At 34.1% G+C, this 27563-nt stretch overlaps 1 long non-coding RNA gene across 1 annotated transcript in view; it reads right to left on the reverse strand.

Moving 5' to 3' along the window:
* The window catches only part of LOC146994098 (uncharacterized), a 70900-nt gene extending 56985 nt beyond the window's left edge, over positions 1-13915 (reverse strand). Inside the window, exons 1-2 of the long non-coding RNA XR_015043839.1 lie at positions 13831-13915; positions 1695-1782 (exon numbers count right to left, since the gene is read on the reverse strand). This is a non-coding gene — a long non-coding RNA (uncharacterized LOC146994098). The remainder of the gene's footprint in view (positions 1-1694; positions 1783-13830) is intronic.
* Positions 13916-27563: the final 13648 nt, after the last annotated feature.

Raw genomic sequence — 27563 nt, forward strand, 5'->3', positions numbered from 1 at the left:
TAAGTGCGAAGAACGTGATATCTCTACATGTAATAAAAGAAAGAGTCTGTCTGTGTGTGTGTGTCTTTCGTTCGCGCTGCGCGTAAGCTAATAGACCCACGGCTACGAAATTTGGTACATAGGTGCATCTAGACAAGAGCCACTGCACCTCGAAGCAATTTTTTTCGAAATTCGAATTAGAATGTTTTTAATTTTATGTTTTGTGACGAAATCGCGTCATTTTGAGACATAATGGGCTATAGGAAAGGCGACATTTTACTCTACACACTCCATTTTCACATCCTCATGAAACGTAAGCACTTAGCTATTTTACGAACTTAAAATAAATTTCGTGTTTCAATAAATCGATTAAATACGAATTTATTTAACAAATGGAGCTTAACACCTTTTCAACGGGATTTTTTCTAAAAAAAGTTTATTTTTTAAAATGTACAGTTTATTTTTCTTTGATTTTTGGACACGGTAAACTTTCATCCTTGCGACTGCTTTTACAAAAAGAATTTTGGAAAAATGATAATATTTTGTATTTTTTAAAAAAATTTTCAAATGAAGCTTCGGAGTACACTTCTCACACCTCACATATTTAAAAATGTTTCCTGTCTTATTGTTGTTGATAGATTTTTGATGAAATCGCATCATTTTGAATAGTTTCATTCTTTTAGAAATATGGGTTTGGCAACAAGTTTTCATCGTGTTTCTTATGTTACTGTTTTTAAGAGATTGGCATATTTCATTGTCATTTATATATATATATATAGTACATTTTTATTAATTTTTTTTTCATAAAGTTGTTTTGCAGAGTAAAATTCTGCGCGGAATTTTATGATTTTTGAGTTGCTTTTATTTTATTTTTTGCTTATTTCAGTGTTTGTAAGATATTCAAAAGTTTTGCATGATTTTTTTTTCTTCAACGGAAAGTTGGTTAATTTTTGTATTAGGATAATTAATATTTGTATTAAGGGATACAGCTTATTTCATTGTAATTTTTTTCTCTTGAAAATATAAGATAAAATATCATTAATTATACTTCGCTTTTCAGAATTTTTTGTTTTTTGTATTCTTTTATGTTATTTATTGCTCATTTCACTGTTTTTAAGATATTGAAATGTTTTGAGTAATTTTTTTAGGAAACAAAGTTCTTAACATCCTTTATACCATTTGAGTTCGTAAGATTTTGCAAAGGGAATTAATATTTGTATTAAGGGATATTGCTTATTTCATTGTAATTTTGTTATACGTAATAACTTTTTTTATGAAGTTGTTCTGCAGAGTAAAATTCTACGCAGGTTTTCAATTTAACGTTTGGTGTTCCCTTCAGCCAATTTTCCGGTACATTTAAAAGCCAGACCAAGGCTGGCAGCGAAGCTGCTAGTTTAATAAATAAATGTAACACACAAAATGTTAAGAAAACGCCTCTTTGGACGTAATTTAAAATCTGAAACATTTCAGATTTTTTTTCCAGTATTTAATTCCGTATATTAAACATCCACTCACTAAGCATTTTGCTTGTGGTTAGGATTATATTAGGTAACTAAGGAAAGATTCTTTTTTATTATAATAAAATATCCTAAATATGAATTTATTTCAAAAACCTGGCAAATCAGTTTGCATTGAATTTATATTTTCATAATTTTCTCACAGTTCACAATTTAAAATTTAATTGCGCCATAACGAGCAAAAATTTGTTCACAGACTTTTGCTGCCGCGTCTAGCTTGTATACTGGCTCTCTTCATTTGGTTGCTTCATTTAGCGATGCAAGGACAGAAATGCCTAAGTGAGTCCTAGAGACAAAATAATATACATAAACAAGATAATATGCATAAACAAGATAATATACATAAACAAGATAATATACATAAGCCTACTAAAGTAATTCAGACCTCAGCTTAAATACTAGTTTCTACCTTATTTGCATAAAGCGTAAAACTAAAAACTCATTCTGGTAGAAAAGCGTAGGTAGGAAAATGACAGCGTACAAGAGAGGCTTATCTTAAAATAAAAATAAAAAAGAAAATCTGAAATGTTTCAGGTTTTAAATTATGTCTAAAAGAGAGTTTTTTAACATTTTGTGTGTTACATTTATTTATTAAATATCACGTTCTTTGCACTTAAACCATAAGATCCAGTTCAAAAGCAATATCGCAAAATAGTTTTAAAATGAGCATATCTTTAGAATTTCCGGTACAGAGTCTCACGCGCTGGAGATAAAAATGTTTTTTCTGTGCAATGTTGCCATGGCTCGCTTTGAAATCCTCGAGGTTGTTCATCAAAAATTCGCTAAAGTTTTACAAAATAGAAAATCAGTAATAAAACAAATTCCAAATTTCAAATTTGGTCTTCCATATGCCCATATTCATAGGAGGATTACGTCATTCAAAATTCGATGTCACTATGTAGCGTTGTTTTATCACAATTAGAGAAATATGCATACATTTATGCAGCTTTTTCATTATTTAATTTCTTTAAATATAACACAGGGCGATAATACTTTGTGGCAACAGTTTGAAAAGTGATTCGCCGCTTATAGTGAATCGACGCAAAATCCCAAAACGAAAACAATAGTCCTTCAGGGACAAAGCCCCTTTGGACTAATAATGTAAGAGTGACTTAAAAACAACGACCTAATCTTTCTCCCTCTGTCTCTTAGAGAAAGCAAACGAGAAACAGACAGCTTTTAAACAGTGTCGTTTTTTATGCCGTAAGCTTCTGACAGTTCAAATGGAACGAATATAACGGCTGAAACGGAACGACCAAATGAATATTTTCATTGTCAGACGCAGAAAGTTGGAAAAAATGAAATGTTAATTCTAACGAACAATGCGGTATTAGAGAGTAAAATAATATATGTAGGCTCTCTTCAAACGGGATTTAACGAAGACAAAAAGAAAAATACGTTAATTTAGCGTCATATACGCCATCAAGCAAAATTTGGTTTCGTAATTTTATACATCAGATTAAATAAAGCTTTCAAAATTTCGTTATAAAAGTGGTTCAGTCCTGGTCATTTAGGTTACAAAATTTTGTTCTTTTGTATTTCGTTACTAGTCTTTACTCTTTAATAAATAATATTTGATGGCCAAAATATATAAATTAGGCTCAAGATGTCTTAAAAATATAAAGCAGAAAACTCTAAGTTTTTTTTAAAATAATGATAAGTGTTTTCATTCGTTCCGAGTTGCCAACAAAACAATCAAACCTTTAATTAAAAATCTAGGTGGAAGCGAAAGTTGTTTTCCTCATAATAATGCAAATTTTTATCTTCGTAATGCATAAGTAAATCTTGTAAATTAGGGTATTGAAATCGCAAAAATGTGAGTAAATATAAAGGCAAAATCATGTTCAAGCGCTCATTCACTCTTTTTTCCTGATCACCATTTTAAAAATAAGCTCCCTTTTCTTCTTTAATGCTGCTTGATTTTCACTTCATTTAACTCAAACTATGTTTTTCGCCATAGAAACTCGCGTTTTTTTTTTTTTTTTTTTCGATAAATTTCGCGTTTTACAAAAGTGTTTGCCTTCAAGTAACAGATTAATTGATGTGGTGGACCTGAAAATTTGTCTTATGAACCGAAAAATGTCATAAAATTTAAGATTTAAGTAGCCATGTCGACCGTAATTTTATTTGCAAACGCAAAGAAAGGTGAAAGGGGAAGAAAAGTCAAAAGGAAAAAAGAAAAATATCTCAAGTGTAATTCGATATAATGTTCAGACATTAAAAAAACTACTAAAATTTTCACTTTTACAGAAGGCAAAGTGTCAAAATACCGTTCGAAGATGTTTTACACTACGAATGAAGAAATGTATGTTTTTAAATTATGGCGTAGGAAGAGATTTAGAGCAGATTTTTACAAGGTGTTTTGATTTCCTACAAAGAACATTAAGTATACTGGTGGTATATGAAAACTTTCATACAGCTCACAGCAAGCGGTAAATTTTGACTTAAGAACAGGCGGACTGAGAAATGTAGACGATGTAGGAAATCTATAACTGACAGATATTTAAGGATACATGTGACATATCGATTGGCGAAATGCAACTATTTCGGGACAAAGGTTATTACGGTATAACTTTCTCAAAATAAACGTATATTCTAAATTCCTTTTTTTATTTCATTTAAAACAGATAGCTTGTACATTACATAAAACATATAAAATGTAAATTTAAAGCTTAATGATTTTGAAAACCTATTGTTTAACTTCTCTTACCTTTGACGAATCTTTTGCGACAGTGTGCTAGTTTGGTATACTTTTCTTAAGAAAACTACTGCATCAAACTCCTTCAAATTTTACATAATATTTAAAAAAATATCATTTAAGAATAATAAGCAGTATTTTACATTTTACTTAAAATGGGAAAATGTTAAAAATAAATTAGTAAAATGTTTTGAAAATCATAGAAAAAAATGGTATTAAATTTTTAATATATCCAAAACTAATGATCATAAATTTTATATCCTGCGTAGTTTCAAAGAAATAGTTAAGATAAACAACTGTGAAAAATTTTAAATTTCTAGGCTGAATAGTTTTTAAGAAAAGTGTACCGAAAGTTTAAACAAAAAACACGTTTTGAGAAAAACTGAAAAAACAATTTAAACACTAATAATTTATCAAAAATATCATTTTAACATTTTCTGGAACAGTAATCATCTTGAAGTGGTATTTCTGCATCTAGTTGTTTTTATTTTATTAACTTATGTTTCATTTTGGCAATTTTAGAAAGCTTTTGGTAAGTGAGATGCGCCTCACGAATTCTATCGCAATCTATTTTCGCAAAAACTTTACCGTATAAAACCCTGGTTGTATTCCCAGTAATTCCATTATTTTTTGCGACATTGTACACCATCATTAAAACATATTACCTCATCTAGTAAACCTAATTTTAGTGTGATGACACTCTCAAACCTAAAATATTGCTAGAAAAACCTAAAATATTGCTAGAAACAAGATTGGTACTATATGCTTGTACACAAGCCAAATAATTACAAACAAAATATGAATTAACCAAACGTAACCTGTAAGTGGTATAGTGCAGTTTCACCTATAGCGAGAAAACTGGTAATTGCAGATGCAAGATATGCAAGTAACTGTTGTTACAAGGTATGCGTGGTAATTGCTGATGCAAGATACTAGGACGTGAGAAAAAACATTTATTTTTTAGCCCAAAATTGAAAATTTGAAAATTTTTATGTCATATGTCCCTTTAACCGAATTACCTATTTACTCTAAAATAAAACCTCTTTTTTACACAATTCTGTTCTAAAATTTGGTAGGGTGTTGTAACAGGTATTTGGATAAATGAAAATGGAGAAAGAGAGAAAGTATTTTAATTATCATATAATATAGAATAATTACACTATTAATTATGCTTGAAAACTTACAATAAATAACCAATAAAACAATAAATAAACATGTATTACAAACTTGAATTTTTCTTTCTATACCACAGTAAAATATGGTATTTAAGAAATAACTATAATAAGAATCACTGTTGCTGTCATAAATGTTCGATCACACTTTTATTTCTTAAAATTTATCTTAAAATGTAAGGAGTATCATATATTCCAAGGATTCTCATTTTCGAATAATACCATTTAGTCATGTTTTTTCTCACATCTAGTATCTTGTATCAGGAATTACCCCGCATACCTTGTAACTACAGTAACTTGCATATCTTGCATCTGCAATTACCAGTGTACTCGCTATAGGTGAAACTGCACTATACCGCTTACAGGTTACATCCGTGTTAATTCATATTTTGTTTGTAATTATCTGGCTTGTATACAAGCATATAGTACCACTCTTATTTCTAGCAATATTTTAGGTTTTATAAGTTTTTTTTTTTTCTTTTTTTAGTCCAAAGAGGCTTTGTCCCTGAAGGACAATTGTTTTCGTTTTGCGATTTTGCGTCCATTCACTGCAAACGGCGAATCACCTTTCAAAGTGTTGCCACAAAGTATTATCGCCCTGTGTTATATTTAAAGAAATTAAATGTACTTCTCGCATTGTGATAAAACAACGGTACCTAGAGCCATCGAATTTTGAATGACGTAATCCTCCCACGAATATGGGCATGCTGAAGACCAAATTTGAAATTTGGAATTTGTTTGATGATCGATTTCCTATTTTGTAAAACTTTAACGCATTTTTAATTAATAAACTCAAGGATTTCAAAGCGAGTCATGGCAACGTTGTACAGAAAAAACATTTTTATCTCCAGCGTGCGAGTCTCTGTATCGGAAATTCTAAAGATATGCTCATTTTCAAACTATTTCAAACTATATTGATTTTGAACTGAATTTTATGGTTTAAGTGCGAAAAATGGGATATTTAATAAATAAATGTAGCACACAAAATGTTAAAAAACGCCCTTTCGGACGTAATTTAAAATCTGAAACATTTCAGATTTTCTTTTTTTTTTTTAAGTGTGATTTTATTACTCTTCTTTCTGCATACCTTCGTGGTATAACGGCGACATTCGGAGAGTATTCGAGAGGTCTAGGTTCGAGTCCCGGCGAAGGCATTGCTCATTTTTCGTGTTTCCTACTTCAAAAGTTTTAATGATTCTGCAAACTTATTTTAAAGATTTAAAAAGGCTGTAATATTTTATCGAGAAATATGTTAATGGTAGTCATTTCTTTCTTTTTCGATAGTAAAACTCAATATTTTTAAAGCGAGAGAAACTTGATATGCTAATATTCTTTTTCTAGCAAATGTTTTTTTTTTTTTTTTTTTTTTTTTTTTTTTCAAAATTTGTGTACTTGTAACTTTGATTTGTATAAAATTCAAAAACATCAAGGAAGTTATGATTAATCTTGATTACGATTTAAAAAATTAAACCATCAAACAAAACCTGGAAAAAGAGGAAGGCACTAATTTCGTTCCACAGGGGCTCTCTATTTTCGCAAAAACCGAGAAATCTTCCAGAAACACAATTATTTTTTCATAATTTGCATACTTTAAAACTTATCTTCCCAAAATGTGCAAATTAAAAAAAAAAAAAAAAAAAAAAAAAAAAAAAAAAAAAACCCTGATTAATCTGTAGAAACATTATTATTATTATTATTATTATTTCTTTTTGAAAAATATGCAACGCTTTCGCCGGGAATCGAACCGCAGACCTCTGGAATACGCGCCCAGCGTGCAGACCACCACATCACGAAGGCATGCCAAGAAGCTGGGAGAAATACCTTTATACACCTTTTAAAGGGCGACTAGGGATTTTAGGGTACCCAATCGCCAAATTTTGGGTGAGGAGAATCATCATCCAACACCCTTTTAGTTCGGGCGACACTGTAGAGACATTCGGTATCTTTTTTTTTTTTTTTTTTTTTTTTTTTTTTTTTTTTTTTTGAAGCAGGCAAGATGAAAAATAGGCAACACCTTTGCCTGGAATCAAACCGCGGACCTCTGGAATACGCGCCCAGCGTGCAGACCACCACACCAGAAAGGCATGCCAAGAAGGTGGGAGAAATACCTTATAAATCTTGGTTATAATAAGAAAAAATTAAAAAGCGAACAGTATTGTATAACACAGTAAATCTATAACATACTAGAATTTTTATCATAAACATTTTGGTTACATATAAGACTTAAAACTCTTCAAAGAAATATAGGTATTATTTAATAAGCTTTTAACGATCTACCGAGCAGAAGCGGAAATCCAAAACACATCTTAAAAATTTCGATTGAAAAAAATTGCTGTATTCTTGTAATAATACTCCTGCTGTTCTATCACCAGGCGTCTCCAGGTGTTCCGAGAAAAGATAACATCGATGCGTTTTCTTGATGCACTTCCTTCGGAAGAAGGCTGCGGTCAAGAACATTCGGAACAAACTGTCGATAATTTATTTACCTGGAAGAAACTTTTCATGATTACTTGAAATGATAGATAACTCAGCTATTAACGCTCCTTTTCTCCTCACACATACCTGTTAATAAGAGAAAACTATGAGAAGCGTGCGTATGTATGCATTCATGGTGAAATAACGCTTAACAAAAGCCTGGCTTAAAAGAACTGGGAAGGAAATTAATATTAAACAGAAGGTTAGTTAATCTTGGAGAAACATAATAACTGTTTGCTTTTCTTAGCTGAAAACCAGTATTCCTACTTTTTTAATGAATTTGTTTCATTGTTTCATTTTTACTTCCTTCTACGAAGCAAAAAGGAAGTATTCTAATCGCGAAATGTTTCAGGCAGCATATTTCAATGAAAATAATCTATTTTGACCACTATGGAATGCAATTTAACGATGTTTTTGCGTGACATTTGTACGTAAGTACAACATAAAGGACTCTTTTCCTCCAAAAAAATTATAAAACTGTTTTAAACTGAATTCTGAAGGGAAGTTTTCATGGCGTATTTACGTACGTACCTATGCATCTCGCATAACTCAAAAACGAAAACCTCAGAATGTTGAAATTTTGTACATAGGACTGCTATAACATGTAGATGTGCACCTTGTATTTTGGTAGCAATCGGCTGCAGCAAACGTATATAAATATATTTATGTATATATCCACTATGTTAACCGGCTCAGTGATCTCAGTTTCTTTACTCTTATATATTTGTAAATAATGCATGTTTTGCTTTAAAAATGATTGAATTGTATTGTTCTTATCTTCCGGCTAAGGTTTTTATGCCTTTAGTAAATCTGCATGGAATATTTTTAGAGTTTTCAACAATTTAAAGTTGTTTAAGTGTGGCTAAGCCTAATTATTTTTTGCTATGGCCACAAAATGCACAACGATTTACACGCAGAAATGGGTATAGAAAACTTCTTGCACTAAAATACGGCACAGTAAGTCATACGCATCAATATAAAACAGGTAATTAAATTAACTACATAATTTTATTATAATTGTAACAAATTTTAGTACCAGAATAAAGTAGCCGTATCATAATATATATATATACCAAAAAAAATATATATATATAAGACAGTTTGCTATTTTATTAGAATGCTCTGTAAAGGTTAAAACGATATCTGAAAGCTGTATTTACAGTTTGTTTTTTATTATGAATATGACAAATCACACGAGTATTCTCTCTCTGTAACGTTAAGGGACGCCTTCGGGAGGACTTCATAAGGAAACCTGGTTTAGGTTTTCACACGAGGAAAAACATGAAAATGTCTATGCATACAGCCCGTTCACAACAGTTCGATCCCAGGTTGAATTACCGTATTTGACGGCATATAAAACGCTTTTTTTTCTTAAACTTGGTCTCCAAAAAGTTACCTGCGTCTTATACGTGAAGGACACAGTCTTATACGTGAAAGTAATTGCATTCAATAACTGTTTATTTGGCTTTTACGAAACGTGAGAACTAAAAGAAACCACGCTATTGAAACTTTTTTTCCTTGTGTGTGGCCGTCTAAATAAGGGTGCGTCTTATATGTCTTCAAGTACGGTACTAGTGCTCAGCGCTCTCATCTACTCGATCAGTATTGGGTTCATCTCATTTTGTATAGGAGTCCAAATTTGTTAATCATTACATTGGCAGATAAACATAAAATGAGTTTCAATGTTTATAAATAAAACAGTAGGCTCGTTAATTATTTTCATGTGCAGCAAAATTGAACGACTATAAACTGAAGATAAAAACTGGAAAAAAAAAAAAAAAAAACTAATAATAAGTGCATTTGTTTCGTGAAACTCAACGAATATTTACCTAATTGTAAAATACTTCTCATTAAATACTATACTTTACAGACAGGCATCGGATCTTCCGGATATATATATATATATATATATATATATACATATATATTTGTAATAATAAAATTCCATAGTCAAGATTACACTTAATTCTAACTGTATGTTCTTTTCATTTTTAATGGCGACGTTCTCTTATTTGAAAGTACTTGGAATTTAATTCACAGCCCAGGAGTCAAGTTGTTTTTCCCGCCTTTTCTACACGTACAGTTATAGAATGTTCTTGAAGTATTTAAAGCGAACTGGATTGGCTGACGAAGCTGACGTCATTTCTTGGAAGCTCCGTTTTTCCAGAGGCTATAAAAAGACTCGCAAAAGGAATATCGGGGCTTTTTCTTAAATGTCACGATGCAGTAAACTTCATACAAAAAGTTATTAGTAATTCTTTTTATTTACTCCGGATATCTGATTTTTGTAACTGTTATTTCTTCTGAATAATAATAAATGGATCCTGTTTTTTAAACTTACCGTCTGATTATTTAAGCTACGACTCCATCTTCACAAATCTATTTATTCCGGACAAAAGCTGATACATCACATATATATATTCTTAAATACAGATATATATATTTCATACATATATATATATTCTTACACACAGATATATGTATATATATATGCACACATACACGCACACACATATATATATTATACTATTAAAAAGTTTCAATTATTATACGATGGAAAACTGATGCGGATCTGGCATTCCCTTTATAAAGAATTTGGTCAGCTTAGTTTTTATTTATTTCATTTGATATTATTATTTTATTGTTTTCTGTAGCTAATTTTTACTAATTTCCAAATCCGAATATATCAAATTTACAGCATTATAATTTCTGTTATTACATTTCTCTTTGTGTGTTTTAATATATATATATATATGTGTGATGTACCAGCTTTTGTCCGGAATAAATACATTTATGAAGAATCATAAATGTAGTCGTAGCTTAAATTATCAGACGATAAGTTTAAAAAAAGGATCCATTTATTATTATTCAGGAGAAATAGCAGTTACAAAATCAGATATCCTGAGTAAATAAAAAGAATTACTAATAACTTTTTGTATGAAGTTTACTGCATCGTTACATTAAAGAAAAGCCCCCGATATTCCTTTGCGAGTCCTTTTATAGCGTCTGGAAAGGCGGAGCTTCCAAAAAATGACGTCAGCCTCGTCAGCCAATCCAGTTCGCTTTAAATATTTCCAGAACATTCTATAACTGTACGTGTAGAAAAGGCGGGAAAAGCAACTTGACTACGGGGCTGTGGATTTAATTCCACGTACTTTCAAATAAGAGAACGTCGCGATTAAAAATGAAAAGAACATACAGTTATAAATTTAAGTGTATTCTTGACTATGGAATTTTATTACTACATACATATATATGTTTATTCTTGCTTCTTATTGGAAAGTATTTAATTAATCATCATTATACACTGCTGGCCATTAAAATTGCAACACCATCAAGGAAAGCAAATACAAAAAAGATGTTTAATGTACGTAAACAGTATGGCATGAAGACAAAAGGATTAAATTTATAAGCAGTTTGGGGTTTTACAGGGGTGCGAAATTAGCAGAAACAACTGCCACCCCTAGCAGGTAAAGCGGCCCTTACCCGGTTAGGCACAGAATCGAACTGGACTTGGATGACAGAAACGGGAAACTCATTCCATGCTGCTTCAAGTCTATGACAGACTTTTTCAATCGTATTAACTGGAGAGAGGTGGCGGGACAGTCTTTCAGTAACCCATGACCAGATGTTTTGTATGGGTGATAGATCTGGAGACCATGCAGACCAGGGAAGCAATTGAATGCCCTGTGTATCGAAGGAAGGTCAGAACATGACGTGCAACATGTGGTCTTGCATTATCTTGTTGGAAGATCGCGTTTGGCAGGCCTGGAAAATAGGGCCCAACCGCTGGACGTAAGATGTCAGAAATGTACCCATATGCTTTCAAATTACAATCGATCCGAACTAGAGTTGTGCGTGTCGGGTACCCAATGGCTGCCCAAATAATCACATCAAGTACAGGGCCCCTATGCCGATATCGAATGCAAGCAACCGACGTGCTGTCTCCTCGGTGGCTCCAGACACGTGTACGGCCAACAAATTACTGCACGCAGAACAGGCACTTGACCGAAAAGACGACATAGGTGCCACTCCTGTATCCAACTTTGTCGTTCGGTGCATCAGAATCGCCGTCTCTCTCTATGTTGCATTGTCAAGGGAAGCCGAAGTAATGGTCGCCCTGTTGATTGTCCACGCGGCTGCAAACGTCGACGCATAGTATGAGCGGATACTGGGCGGGCTGCAAACATGCCTATTTCCTGACTAATGGTCCGTGATGTGATTCTACGGTTTTTCAGGGCTGACCTCGCAATATGTCTGTCATCTCGGATGTTATTCATGGCAGGGCTTTGGGATCCTGCATGCCGTTCGGTATGACCCTCAGCAACCCACCTATTCCATATTCGCATGACAGTGGTTGGATATCGACCAATGCGAGGGGCGATGTCACGGAACAATAATCCACACTCTCGACAGGCAATGGAATTCCGACATTTGCTGGGAGGCAATGAGAAATCCACTACACAACTTTTCTTTCATGCAGTGCTTCAGATTTCGTTTCTCACTCCTGTGTTGTCTAAATGCGCTGAAATACTCATTATATGCATATCATAACCTCTTCTTCCTTTCATGTGATTTTGACATTTTTCAAATCATTTCTTCCTGATGTTGAAATTTTAATGGCCAGAAATGTATATATATTGCAAGTAGGAGTTTTGCAGCAGGAGTAATACCAGTGTGTTTTGAAATCTTATAAGGTATTTCTCCCGACTTCCTAGCGTGCCTTCGTGGTGTAGTGGTTCTGCATTCTGGGCAGGTATTCCAGAGGTCCGTGGTTCGATTCCTGGCGGAGGCGTTGCGAATTTTTCATCTTGCCTGCTTCCAAAAATACCTAGTGTCTCTACAAACTTTTACCTTTTTATAAAAATATAAATTCTCAAAATGAGGTATTATAATACAGTAAGACCCCGCTTAACGCTGTTTTGTTTAGCGCTCTTTTATTTCAACCCGGGGATTCCACGAAATCGCTCGCAGCATACGGGGATTCCCCGAAATATTATGCAGCGATAGGTTTCAAATACATATCCGAAAGAGTGTACTTGTATTTCTTGTTTGGTGCGCTATTGTACAGACATATTTTGAAGGGGTAAATGTGGAAGATGTCGAAGAAATAATTCAAGAAGCAGCGGCTAGTCTTTCTAATGATGAGCTCAAGGAATTAACTGAACAAGAAGAAAACAAAAGTGTTGACAGCAGTGATTCAGAAGAAGAGCAAAAAGAACTTTCGATGGCGTTTGTAAAAAGGAGTTTGTCTACCATAACTGAAATAATGGATCAATTCATTGAAAATGATCCGAATTTTGACAGGAGCCCCAAAGTAAGGCGTGGTGTTAGAGATGCTCTATCCGTTTATGAAGAACTTTTAAGAGAACAACGCAAAAGAAAAAGGCAAACAACATTAGATGCTTTTGTCACAAAAAGGCAGAACACTGAAAACGCGGAAGGCTAACTAAATATGACTGACTGAGAATTTTATTTGTTTTTTTTTAAGAATATTCGTTTTGTTATTTATATTTTGTTTTTATTTTTGCAAGAAATAATAATGTGGTATTAATTTGGGCTTTAAGAAATAAATGTTTGGTTTTATTTTTATTAAAAAAACATACTTTTTAAATTTAATACCTAACCAATTTCCTAGCCATCTTCCCCTAACCCCAATATTTACATGTAAAGATAGCCTCGTTTAGCGCTGTTTCGCATTACGCTCTACTTTGATGGAACGTATCCCCCGCGTTAAGCGCGGTCTTACTGTACTTTGATTAAATAAAATGCAGGCTTTTAGCGTAAAATGCTTGCTTACTTTCAAGTGATACTAAGAAAAGCCAGGAAGATAGTGAGATCGAGAATTGTTGCAACTGTGCGAGTAGTAAGAAGGTACGGATTGTTGTAAACTTTTCTTAGTCGTTCCCTTTTACAGTTAAATATTTTTCGTGCATCGTTTTCAGATTACGTATGATTAAAAATATTCAAAATACGAATGTGACCTTACTCTCATTCTTGCTCATCTCTAAAATTTCCAGTTAGAAGAAAGGTTAAATAGATGATGTTTTCTCGATACTTTGACCAGGCAGCTAGCTCTCATGTGATTTCCCGTTAAATGACCACTAAATTCCTACTTTACTACGTCACCTTGATGTTATTCTCAATTCAGGTTTTTGATGCAGTATTTACGTCACGTATAGCTGCGGTGAAGACTTTCCTCTATTTTTAAAATAATGATTTTCCTTATGGCTGTGGTTATTTCATTGTTTTAGGTAATAGATCTTCAAAAACATCCTCTATTTCAAATTATTAGTTACACCACATAACAATGGAGCTAAACGTATAAAAAATTGTTCAATCATTTTTATAATAATTACTGACTATTTATTTTTAAAATTTGTAATAATTTGAAAATTCTTTCCATTGGTTAGAACTTTTTTGAATGCGTTTCCGACTCACTCACGAAAAATGCTTCTCTTCACTCGTGATTCGGTTTTTAAAGAAATACTGTTCATTACATTTGTCACTTATGTATTTAACAGCTGATTTTCTTTGTTGAGCCAATCACGTTGAAGCGATTCCTGAATATATTACTATTTACTTCTAAAACAAAGCTCTTTAAATAACTTTTTCAATGAACTGTTAGAATAAACCTTTATTTAACTCTATTTTGCGAAAATGTTAAATTGACATACATTTTAAAAAATAATCTTTACACTTGAAGTCCGTCACAAAATGAAAACGAAGGTAAAAGACGTGGGTACTCGCCTGTAAAATAAGAACATAATTACGCCACAAGTGATTCAGATTGGGGTTTATAAAAAAGAGTATTTTAGGAGTAGAAAGCATTAAAACATTCACTCGCATCCTTGCAACGAAATCTAACGCGAATTTTTTGGTAAGTAAATCGACACGTTAACCTTTACGCCACAAGGAAAACCTAGGAGCAATAGCTTCAATTTCTTACGAGTTTTACACCAGAAAGAAAACGGAAAATACATTTAAGCCAAAAATGTGAGTCTGAATTCCATAGCTAAAAATAGGCAGATTTGTTCTGCAATAAATAAAGGAAAGACTTTAAGTTTAATTGTGTTATAAACATAAGAACATTTGTTTTAGCCCGAAAGGGACATTAGTCTCGCAACATCACATTTCAAATTGTTGACACCAAATGTTATCACTCTGTATCATATTTAAAAAATTGAATAATAAAGGATCTGCATGAATGTGTACATGCTTCTCGCATTCTGAAGAAACAACGGTACCTAGAGCCATCAAATTTTGAATAACGTATTCCTCCACCCGAACGTGGGCACCTGGAGACCCGAACTTTGAATTTGTTTTATTATTTATTTCATATTTTGTAAAGTTTATTTTTGATTACAAATTCAGGGATTTCAAATCGAGCAGTGGCAACACTGTACGGAAAAAACATTATCTCCAGCGCGCGAGACTATCTGTCGGAAATTCTAAAGATATGCTGATTTTAAATATTTTATTATTTTGCTGTTGAATCGAATTTTATGTGGCGTAAGGGCCAGAAACGTGATGTTTAATACGTTTAAAACGTTAAAAATAAAAAGACAAAAATTGTTTTGTAAAACCATCTTAGTAGGAAAAATTAACATTGATGTGATGACCTGAGAATGAAAAAAAAAAAAAAAATGTATGCCAACACTTGAGGCTTCATTGGGAATTTAAACATATACTGCTATGCTGCTGTAAAAAAATTTTGTAATTTGCTGTTGACAGGTATATAAGGTATTTCTCCTGCCTTCCTAGCGAGCCTTCGTGGTGTAGTGGTTCTTCACACTGCGTCGGTATTCAAGAGGTCCGTGGTTCGATTCATGGCGAAGACGATTGCTCATTTTCCATCTTGCCTGCTTCCAAAAAATACTTAATATCTCTACAGTGGTGCCCAAACTAAAAGGGTGTTGGGCCCACCAGCGGCCGAGCGGTAAAGACGCTGAACACTGACAGTTCGGTCCGAGGTTCGAATCCCGCGAACGGGCTGGCTGCATGGGCGTTTTCGTGGTTTTCCCCATGTTTAACGTGTATACGAGCCAGTTTCCCTTAGAAAGTCCTCCACGAAGGCATCCCTCCCTTTAGGCAGATAGCCCTCGTGTGCTTTGCCATAATTAAATAATCCATCCTAAAAGGGTGTTGGATGATAATTTTCCTCACAAAGGATTTGGCGATTGGGTCCCCTAAAATTCCAGGGGCCCTTTGAAAGGGAGAGTATATAAGGTATTTCTCCCACCTTCCTAGCATGCCTCCGTGGTGTAGTGGTTCTGCACGCTGGGCCTGTATTCCAGAGGTCCGTGGGTCGATTCCCGGCGAACGCGATTGCTCATTTTTTCATTTTGCCTGCTTCCAAAAAATATCTAATGTCTCTACAGGTATATGACGTAAGTCCAACTAAAATGATACGTAATAATAAAGTTAGACAGAAAAAAGCGTTAGTAGGAGTGAGACTGGTAGACTGCGAGCTCAACGAGAGCGTAGAAAACTTTAGCAAACCCTTTTGGGCGACCGTTAAAAATCTGAAACCTTTCAGACTCTTCCTTTTTTTTCTTCTTGCGGAGGAAAGGGATAAGGGTACACATAAAATGCCAGTATTGGTTCAAATGCAGCACGCTTAACAGAATTCATACTTAAATTATAAAAGCCTTTACAAAAGAATATCTATTTTCGAAAAAGCATTTATAAGTTTTTTGCATTTAGATAGTTTCTGGCACTAAATTAGTAAAGATAATGTTTACTTACAGCAAAAAGCAGGAGACTAGCAACATTGAAATTATCGATACTTTTAATGCTAGATCTGGGTTAGGAAAGGGTTGTGTCATTATATTCAATAATAGATGACATAGCTACAGTAGTACAGCAGAATGTTAAAGATTCAACGCAAGAGCAGCTGGCAAAAAAAATGCGTGATGTTCAGATATGTCTTCAAATACAAATCATTAGCTACATTTGATGTTACTGCACGTTCTAGAGTTTTTTCGTTCTCCAAAACTCTTTGTCATCGATCTGTAATTGAAACCAATATGCTTCTCAAGTAAAATGTAAATTTCGGCAAAAATTCCTTATTTCATTTTCTTACTGGGTAGCTGGTAGCCTTAAAATACACACTTTTGCCCCCCAAAAGCGCACCAAGAAGTATTTTTGCGATCGTGACGAAATTTGGTATTCAAAAACATCCTGATCGAATATGCAAATGATCAAAGTTTTAAAGCAACTGAACAGGAATTGCGATCGAAGCGCGCATTTCTGGTGCGCGATTCTCGAAGTATAAAACCAGGAACAGAGCAGAAAATTTATCTTTTTTTGTTGCTGCCATTGTAATTCCGTAAAAAAGCAACTAAAGATGCCATTGCGACGATATCGAAGACCCTTACAGACAACTAAACGACTTCGAACGTGCTCGCATTGTATGGTTGCGTGAAGCTGGGTGGTCATACCGAGCAATAGGCTGCCACCTGCAGCGTACAGACACTGCTATGCAAAGACGTTGGCAGCAATGGTTGCTACAAGGAAATTGCCGACTAAAGGAACGTTCTGCAAGGCCAAGGAGCACAAATGCGAGGCAAGATAGGATGATTGTTCGCGAGGCCCGAACCGCTCCAATGGTATCATTGTCGACTATTCAACGCAGTACAGCTACATCTATACCTCTCGTGATGCCGTTCGCCATCTAACGACGCATGTCTGAGGCGGAGTTAAGCTCACAGAGACCTTTAAGACGTTTGCCTTTGACCCCACAACCTCGGCGCAATCGTCTGGAGTGGTGTCGCGTCGCAGCCGATCATCATAACTGCCATCAGACTAGCATCGTATAGTGTTCACCGATAAATCCCGCTTCCCTCTTGAAGGCCACCGTGTTCATGTCTGGAGAGGACGGGGCCAGCGGTCCCAATCAGCCTTTGTATTACAAAGGCATACAGCCATAATCCCTGGTGTGATGGTGTGGGGCGCTATTTCTTATGACAGCAGGCCATCTTTAGTCATCCTCCGTAGATCTTTAACAGCTCAACGATATGTTGATACCATCATGAGGCCGGTTCACTTGTCATTACCCTTCATGGCACGTCATCCTGGAGCCATTTTCCAACAAGATAATGCCAGGCTACATACCGCTCACATATCTCAAGATTGTCTCAGTGTGGTTTATACTTTTCCTTGGCCAGCAAGGTCACCAGACTTTTCACCAATTGAGCATGTCTCGGGCATTGCAGGCCGCCAGATTCGGGCACCACAAAATATCGCAGATCTAGGGGGACAATTGATGAATGCCTGGTAGAATGTGTCCAGGATGACATTAGGATGACCACTCCTTGCCTCGATGAATTCAAGCATGCATTGCCGCCAGCGGCGGTTCGACCAACTTCGAATTTGAACACTCAATGGGTGACTGTGGGCCGTGAACAGGTACCACGACCTTGATTTTTTAATAATTTTATTATCTGTGTATGAGCTATACACATATTCACTTTCATCAAAAGCAACCACTTCCTTCATGGTGCTTCGATGTTTTTGCAAAAGAGGGTATTTTGATGACGATTTCACTCTTTTCACTTGTATTGTGAAAATGTTCTACACAGTTTATTTGTCTAATCAAGTAATGGTAAAGTTCGCAAGAGCTGTCTCCCTAAAAAGAGTCATAGCTTCGTGGAGAACTTGTTAAGGAAAAGTGTATTGTATTGTAATCCGCAGTGAAAGCAATGCACAGACCAAACAGAAATATAAATACTTATTCATTCATGATGTGTTTTTCTCACATGCAATTAAATTAATCAAAGACGGAGTTCATTAAGCGGGAGATTGTTTCCCTTAGGTTTAATGAAGGAATAATTTCAATCCTTTCTTGAAGCTGGTTCATATCGCAAAATACTGCAAAACATTTCTACATGGGATACATACAATGTCCTCATACAATGTCCTTGTTCAAAGAGGGTTTATCAAGTTGGTGTTTTTCATTTTGGTGTCTCCCTAACAATTTTCGACATTTTCTTCGTGTACCTCTAATGGTGCGGAAAAAATTCCCTTCATCATCTTCATCACACATTGGGTTGCCTTACATGTATGCATGAAGAAATTTCTTCAAGTTGATACGAAGGTCTTTAAGCTTTCCTTTGATCACTCCTGAATCAATTTTATGACTGCCACCACGCTGAATTAATCCTTCCAGAGTTTTCTGACAAATCAGATAAAAACTAACAGAATTCGCAATATCTTCTAAATAGTAGTCTTCCATGCAGCTTTTTGAAATTGCCAGTTAGCAGCTGGGTCAAAAGGAAATATTTAAATCTGTCACAAATTCAAGCTTCTTCTCATCGCACTTATATGACTTTATCATGTATCTTCTTCATTCTCGAATTATCTCATATATATGCGTATATATATTATAATCATCTGTATAAAATCATGTTTCTCCTATTTCTCCGCCTTGAAAACAGCCATTATAACGAAATATTATAATGGAGTAGAAAGCAACTACATTTTATGAATGTTCAGTATTTACGTAGCCGTTATCTAATCTCGAATACTTCATTATATTAGATTTTCTATGAAAGAATCAAAATAAAAGTATTAGATTAATGCAGTTAAGTATTAAAAGTTTTTGCCTTCTTAATTTAGTGATGATACTCCTATTTCCATATGTATTATAATATGTTTCTCCCGCCTTCCTAGCGTGCCTTCGTGGTGTAGTGTTTCTGCACGCTGGGCTGGCCAGAGGTCCGTGGTTCGATTCCCGGCGAAGGCGTTGTTAATTTTTCATCTTTCCTGCTTCCAAAAATATGCCTAATGTCTTTACAGTGGCGCTCGAATTAAAAGGGTGTTGGATGATGATCGTTCTTACCCAGGATTTGGCGAATGCGTTCCCTAAAATCCCCAATCACCCTTTAAAAGGCGGAGTATATAAGGTATTTCTCTCGCCTTCCTAGCGTGCCTTTGTGGTGTAGTGGTTCTGCACTCTGGGCCGGTATTGCAGAGGTCCGTGGTTAGATTCTCTAATTTTTCATATTGCCTGCTTCCAAAAATATACTAATGAATCTGCAGTATGATAATGGTAAGCATCTTCTTTGACCTCGTAACAATAAAAACCCAAATATTTAAAAACAATACAGAGTTCTATAATTATGAAGATGTTAAAACTGAAGATTAAAATAACTACGCTTCAGTGACTTTCTAGAGAAAGGCGAGATTAACCGATGCATCGATCGATACGTATTTTGAAAAGTTCGTGAATATTCCAATTCCCCATAAATAATTTCTTAAAAACAGGATTCCCATTACTTTCGAGTTTTGATTGCTATTTTGAAAAGCTTTTGCTTAAAAAGATTACTTTGAAGATAATGTTTCTCTGAATCAGAGGAAAAAATATGTTTTGAGATACGGATTTTGAATACGCAGTAAATTCTGCTTGAGAGTCGTAAGAAAACTCTTCGTTTAGGTTCACGATTCACTGATAAATGGAAACAAGAAATATTCACTCTTTCAAGGTTATGCTATCTATTAACGCACGGAGAATACTAATCTTTCTATTTAATGAACAATTTTCAATTGAGAACGCTTTTAGATGTTATCTGATATGTGCTGTATTATGTTAATTAAAAAAAAAGGAATGTTTCCAATCTTATGTCTATTTATAAAAGACCTTTTATCTGCTTCACTGCTGCAAAATAACCACGCGATATATAAGCTACTTTGCTATTATGTTTTTTCTCTCAGTGTGAAAGCTAAGTGATTCTGAACTTTTTTTTTTGGTAGATTTTAAGGTATATAAATATAAACATAAAAAACGGAGAGCGGTTTTCTACTGGGGTTAGCGACTCTTTGAGAGTCACAAAGAAAGAATGCTGCATTACATAAGTCATTTTATGAAATGTTTCTCTAAAACCGGTAGAAAAATGTTTTAGCGGTATGCTGTTTCATAGCACAAATTAAATAACTAAGAAAGTTTTGTCACTTTGATTTATATGCTTATATTTAGAATAATAATTTATATCATAAAACAATTACAAGTTTGTTAACTAAAATTTTTATAAAGTATTTATAATATTTTGAAATTTGTAACGTATTATATTATTACGTCACGCAAAAACATAGTTAAATTCCATTCGATAGCAGTCAAAATGGATATTTTCGTTGAAATATGCTACCTGAATTTTTTCGCGATTACAATACTTCCTTTTTACTTCGTACAAGGAAGTAAAAATACGCTTTTTAATAAAAGAAGAGCAAATCTGAAGTAATTATGAAAAAACAAGTTAGAATGCTACATATCGTGAAGCGTTATGAGGAATTTACTTTTTAAGAAATTGGGATACACTTCTAAAATTGAAGCAAAGCTAAACAGTTTTCAAATTTAACACTTTAATTTTCAGCAAAGGCTAAGCTTATGCCAAGAAAGCAAGATGAACAGAATTCTGAATTTATAGTATTCCTCGACACACTTAGCTTCGGAAATTTGTCATTAAAATTAGTTTTTAAGATTAAGCGGAGAAACGTTTTTTTGTTTATAATTTTAATTCGCGATTTTAAGGTGATATCAGCAAAACCACTTCAGTATGACGAGTTGTTGGCATTTCTTCACATTACAGGTGACATCTTTCTTGCCGTAAAACAATAATACACATCTAGTTTTTATGCTTCTGTGCAGATCAGCGGTCGCCAACCGGTGGTCCAGGGACTTCCTGGTGATCCGTCATCTTTGGTCCGCAGAAAAATTGGGACATTATTTATAATTTTATGAAGAGTGAGTTTAAAAAATGACGAGTAACAAAACCTATTATGGAGTATGAATTATACTTTTTTTTAAAATTTTAGCTAGTACTTCAAATTCTTTCTGAATTTAGCTGCTTTTACAGGTGTATCTAGCGACATTGGAAAGTGAGAGTTGGCACCCATGGATTTGCTGCTGTTATCAACATTAGCGCGAACTGGAATTCTCTTTCTTTCCTAATTACAAATATATGCTATTGTAGTCGTTAATAACACAGTTTTTCTTCGTGTCAATAGGCATCTTGATGGATTTTTAGAATTATCTGCATTCTTGTTTATAATTGCATCACGGGAATTTTCGGTTTTTGTTTTGTCTAACTGTTGATCAATGTCGCCATTTCTGAGTAAGAGATGATTATTATGTTTACAATAATTAAAAATCGGCGGCATAGCACTTTCAGTTAGTTTATTGATATTGCTTTGCGTTTGTCGTTTTGTTCTTCTTTTCGTGACGATCATTTCCAGTGATATGGAAATGTGAAGCTTTTTGTACAAGAATGTAAGATTTTTAAAATTTTCATGTAATTTTCAATGTGAACGAAATACGTGTAGCTTGCTGATTAGTATTGTATAAATATATTTACCGTTTTTTAAAATTCATATTAGTGGCCCACCAAATATAAAAATGATATACATAGTGGTCCGTGAAATTGTAAGTGTTGACGATCGCTGGTGTAGATCGTTACTACATATCTTATCATGATTCCTTTTATACCCATGCAGATGGTTTGGAGCAGAAATCATTCGCGCGTGGAACTTGAATCAATCAACAAGTTGAAATCCGGTTATTTACTTATTTATCTCTCTGCTAAACAAGACGCAGTGGTTTGTTACAGACAGCTTTTGATTCTTTTTTTCAAACCAGCCAGCTAATTTTCTGCCTTTACATTTATCCGTAATACGATTTGCTAAAAAAGAAATTAAAAATTTTGGTATATAAAAGTATCCCTATTTTTTTACTAATAAATCAAAACTAATGGAAACTGATCGTAAAAAAAATGTTGCTATTTAAATGATAGCCTGGTCTTTGCAAATGTTTAATAAAAATGCATTATTAACAGGCTTGGTGAATCAAATAATAAAAGAGAAAAAGGAATCTTATCAAATTTAGCAAAAATTTTGTTATATGTACACCGCGAAAAAAAAAAAAAAAAAAAAAAAAAAAAAAATGGAACAGTTCCTATATCTGCCGTTCTACTGGACCGATTGACGAAATTCCACCTGCGTTTTTCATGTCCCGAAACTGCGACTTAGGATGTGTATTAGATTTATATATAGCATTGTTGTAATATAGTATTTTGACACAAAATCGGACTTTTTCTGAAATGACATACCAATTTTTTTTCCAGGTTTCCATTCTACGACTCCGCCAAATTACCAAGTTTTTGTAAAAATCGCACCAGTAGTTTTTAAAAAATTAGCCCTCGAAGTTTTAGCTCCTCAATCTTAATTGAGTTTATATTTATAAATCTCTCTTTTTTTATTAAATTTATTTGATTCTTACTTTCACATTTCGAAATTGAGGTTCATTCCAAATAACTTTCGCCCATTTTTTATGATTTATTTTTAAAATTTGTAATTTTAAATAATTTGTATAAATTTTTCAAAAAAAAATATTAAATTATAATCTATAAAATTTTTGTCATCATGTTAAAGTACACGTATTTCTAAGCATACCTGCAAAAAATTACAATTTGTTATTCGAAATTTCCGAAGATATACGTGAATTTATATATTGGCGCGTTTTGAAATTTGGCATATTTGTTGAAAGCGATAAAACATCAGATGTGGTTTACACACTTTGCTAAAATTATTTGGAAGTAGAAACGAAGTGAATTTTTTGCGGCTCATACACAATGTAAAAAGGTAAGAACGAAGGGCCTTTTTTTCCGCTCCAGCATAATGGAAGGGAAATGAAAATTGGTTGCCATACATTAAGAAGTTCGCCAAGTGAATTATTCTTGTCGTAAACTGAAAAAATTGTGCCCAGATAAATTTTTGAATTTCTCCGTAAATGTCGCACCAAATTTTACAAAATTTAATATCTAGGCATAGTTTGAGTCGTAGAAACGAAATATGGAAAAATATTGATATGTTATCTCAGAAAAAGTCCGATTTTGTGTAAGAATACCTACGTTAGAACAATGCTATGTATAAATCTAATAAATCGTGCTTTCGAGGCATGAAAAACGCAATTTGAATTTTGTCAGTCGGCCCAGCAGAACGGGATATATACAACTGTCCCCCCTTTTTTTGCGCAGCGTATCTGATAATGAAAAATTATGCGTGAAAAAAAGTGACATAGGAACCCCGAGGGTTAGAATTACCTATTTTGATCAATGACGTTAACAGTGATGCCCAACCTTGTGCTCGCGGGCACAAGTGTGCTCGCCGATCGTTTTGTATGTGCTCGTCAGCCCGATTAAGTACTATGAACAAAAAATATTTTAAAAATAACCATTCTGTTATATTTCTTAATTGTTAAAATACGATAAGCATTTATAGTCATAAGAGATAACTTGAAAGACGTTATAAAATAATTGATTGCTGACTGATGAACTCGATAGAGAACATGGAATCTTATTGCTTCATTCGGATGTTAGATGGCTCAGCAGGGAAAAAGTACTTCAACGATTTGTAGAACTTCTTTCGCCAATAAAGCAGTTTTGGGAATCCGGAAACGAAAGTTATAAAGAATTGGACGATAATAATTGGTTATCCGATCTGTATTTTCTCACGGATATAACAGCTAAACTGAACAAACTGAACGAAGATCTCCAGGGAAAAGAAAAAAAAAATCTTTTTCAATTGCCTGGGATTGTAACTGCTTTTCATGTAAAGTTAAATTTGTGGATAAATCAGAAGAAAGAAAAAAATTTCACCCATTTTCAGAATTTATCAATCCATATTAATAACCATAAGGCAATTGAAACAGAGAAATACTCGGTAAACCTAAATGCACTGAAAAATAATTCTGAACTCCGCTTCTCTGATTTGCATACAGTTCAACCAATATTATTATTTATCTCAAAGCTATTTGCCGAAATTAATATTTCAGATGTATCACATAAGATTGGAAATATGTTTAACAAAAATGTTGATGTTTTGGACATGGGCTCGCGACAGGCCAAAGGTCGGGCACCATTGACGTAGAATATAAAGATAATTTCATGTAAAGATTAAACCTTACATTTGCTACATACGTATATTTAAAGTACAGATGATGAGAATAACAAACGAGAATTTAAACTGACCTGCATTTACATTTTAAGAAATATTCACTCATAAAATTCTTACTTTCAATTTCTTTTTTGTTTTGTTCAGTACAAAAATTTGTGAACTTCTGTGAAATCAATTTTTAAATTAAAAAGTGGGAAATTCTTTTTAAAATTTATTCATTTGAAATAAAACAACCCTGGCAAAAACTATTTCCAAAGACCTAAATAACCTTTTCAATGAAGAGCAGATAGTGCACGTAGTTCCGCATGTCTAGATCCTTGTTATGGTACTTTGACCTCAGGTGTTGCTACTTAACTAGAAAGTGAATTCAAACGATGACTATCTGGGCCACGGCTGGCTGACGAACTCAACCTCAACCTTCGACTTAGTCTTGTTCTGACAAGACTGAGAAGGAAATCAGTGTAAAATTTCATCATGAAATGTTTCTATAATTTCGTACCCACTCGTGTATTAGAAGCTAGTGTATTTTTCATATATTCCTACAGACGCATCTTTCATCACAATATGTAGATGAGATACAAATTTCCAAACGCTTACTGCAAAAATTTAGAAGTATATTTCATAGAAACTTCTTGTTCTTTTATAATAGAATTATAGTTTACGCATAAATAGAAAGAATCGCAAATTCAACGCTAAAAAATTACACGGTACACGGTAGACGAAAGCAGCTGCCACCACTGAAATATTATCAGCGTTTCATACAATAATATTCAAAATTCAAATATGGCTTTGAATTTATTTTTTTTTAAGTCGCTTGAATGATGTCTCGCTAGCAAGCATGTATGGATGTAAAATTGTCTGCCCCGTCATAGGAGGTAACGATGACTGCCTACTAGGTGCTTACACAATAAAATGGCCACCACTACTTAGTAGTCACCAATGTAATTATAGGCAAGTGCACGCCATTGGAAATAAAAAAATAAATACTGTAGAGACATTAGGTATATTTTTCGAAGCAGGAACGATGAAAAATAGCTTTTGCTGGGAATCGAACCACTGACCTCTGGAATACCGGCCCAGCGTGCAGAACCACTACACCACGAAGGCACGGTAGGAAAGCGGGAGAAATACCTTACATACCTCCCCTTTTAAAGGGGGACTGAGATATTTTTAGGGACACAATAGCCAAATCTTGGATGGGGAGAATCAGCATCCACCACCCTTTAAGTTCGGGCGCCACTGTAGAGACATTACGTATTTCTTGGAAGCAGGAAACACGAAAAATTAACAAAGCTTTCGCCGGGAATCGGACCGCGGACTTCTAGAATACCAACACAGTGTGCAGGCCACCACACCACGAAGGCACGCCAAGAAGGTGGGAGAAATACTTGTATACTCCCTCTTTTAAAAGGGAACTGGGGTTTTCAGGGGACCCAATCGCTAAATTCTGGGTGAGGAGAATCATCATGCAACACCCTTTTAGTTCGGGCGCCAGTGTAGAGACATTAGATATTTTTTGGAAGCAGGCAAAAGGAAAAATTAGCATCGCCTTCGCCGGGAATCGAACCACGGACCTCTGGAATATCGGCCCAGAGCGCAGAACCACTACACCACGAAGGCACGCTAAGAAATACCGGTAAATCCTCGAATTATGGTAACTTGGCGATTTTTTGGCGAAAATTTGGCGACCAACCCTGCTACAGCAACCTGCTAGTTTTTTTTTGGACGCCATTTTGTTTTCACGAAGTAAAGGCATTTTTTTTTTTTTTTAACTCAACATTTTTTCCAACAATCTGCTAGCCGAATTACGCTTATGCTAGAACTTTTATGGAATAAAAGTGCTTAATCATGACGAAGATTAGGTGCGAAATTGGGAGAAAGTGCAGAATCACCCACTGCTTCGCGCATTTTTAAGAATTGCACATACCTGTTATCCATGTACACGTCGACCTATTTTCACTTAAAAAAAATTCCAGAATTGTACAAAAATGGCATTGCGCACACGCTTGACTTTATCCATGTACACATCGACATATTTCCACTTAAAAATCAAAGAAAATTGACAAAAATCCAATTCTTCTTACTCTTGTAAAAAGCGCCAAACAAATAAGCGGGCGATTCTGCACTTTAGCAGCGAAATTGTTTCTAAGTGCTTATTAGCTAAAATCACAATCGGAATTTTCAGGAAAATGTCACATGACATGTCTCATGATCTCTCATTTCTCTGAGACAAAATAATCTGTGATTCGAACTGTGCACTTCTCAGATTATTGCTAAAATCCTACCTAGTAATCTTTATCGCCTTACTAAAATGTCGCCAAACTACCTGTTACCATATTCCAAAGATTAGCCGAAATAATTTATAATACTACTGATTTCTGAGATAAAAACATCAGCTGACTAAGGTGCAAACAGAATGAAAGTAAAGTAATTTTAAAGTATTGATTGGTGAGTTATTAACAATTCCTATATATTATTTGTCTAAGAAAGCTTGCCTTCTTTGGAGACTTTCTAAAGAAAACTGGCTCGAATTTAAATTACACTTGGGATAAAACCATGAAAACATGCAGGAAATCAGTAACTTTTACCACCAAATATCGGTTCAAGACGAAACCGTTAATGTTTTTCTGCTTTATTAATGCCACTGCTTTATTAATGTTATAAGTCCTTGAAATCAAATTTTTGAACTCGGTGGAAAGAAGTGAATGTTATTATTTAAACAGATTCAATGTTTTTTATCTATTTCATTTTTAATTATAAAGGAAAACTATTAAG

This window comes from Stegodyphus dumicola, chromosome 11 (assembly GCF_044657685.1).
Source record: "Stegodyphus dumicola isolate Sdum_Otavi_A_Nest chromosome 11, ASM4465768v1".
Classification (NCBI taxonomy): domain Eukaryota; kingdom Metazoa; phylum Arthropoda; class Arachnida; order Araneae; family Eresidae; genus Stegodyphus; species Stegodyphus dumicola.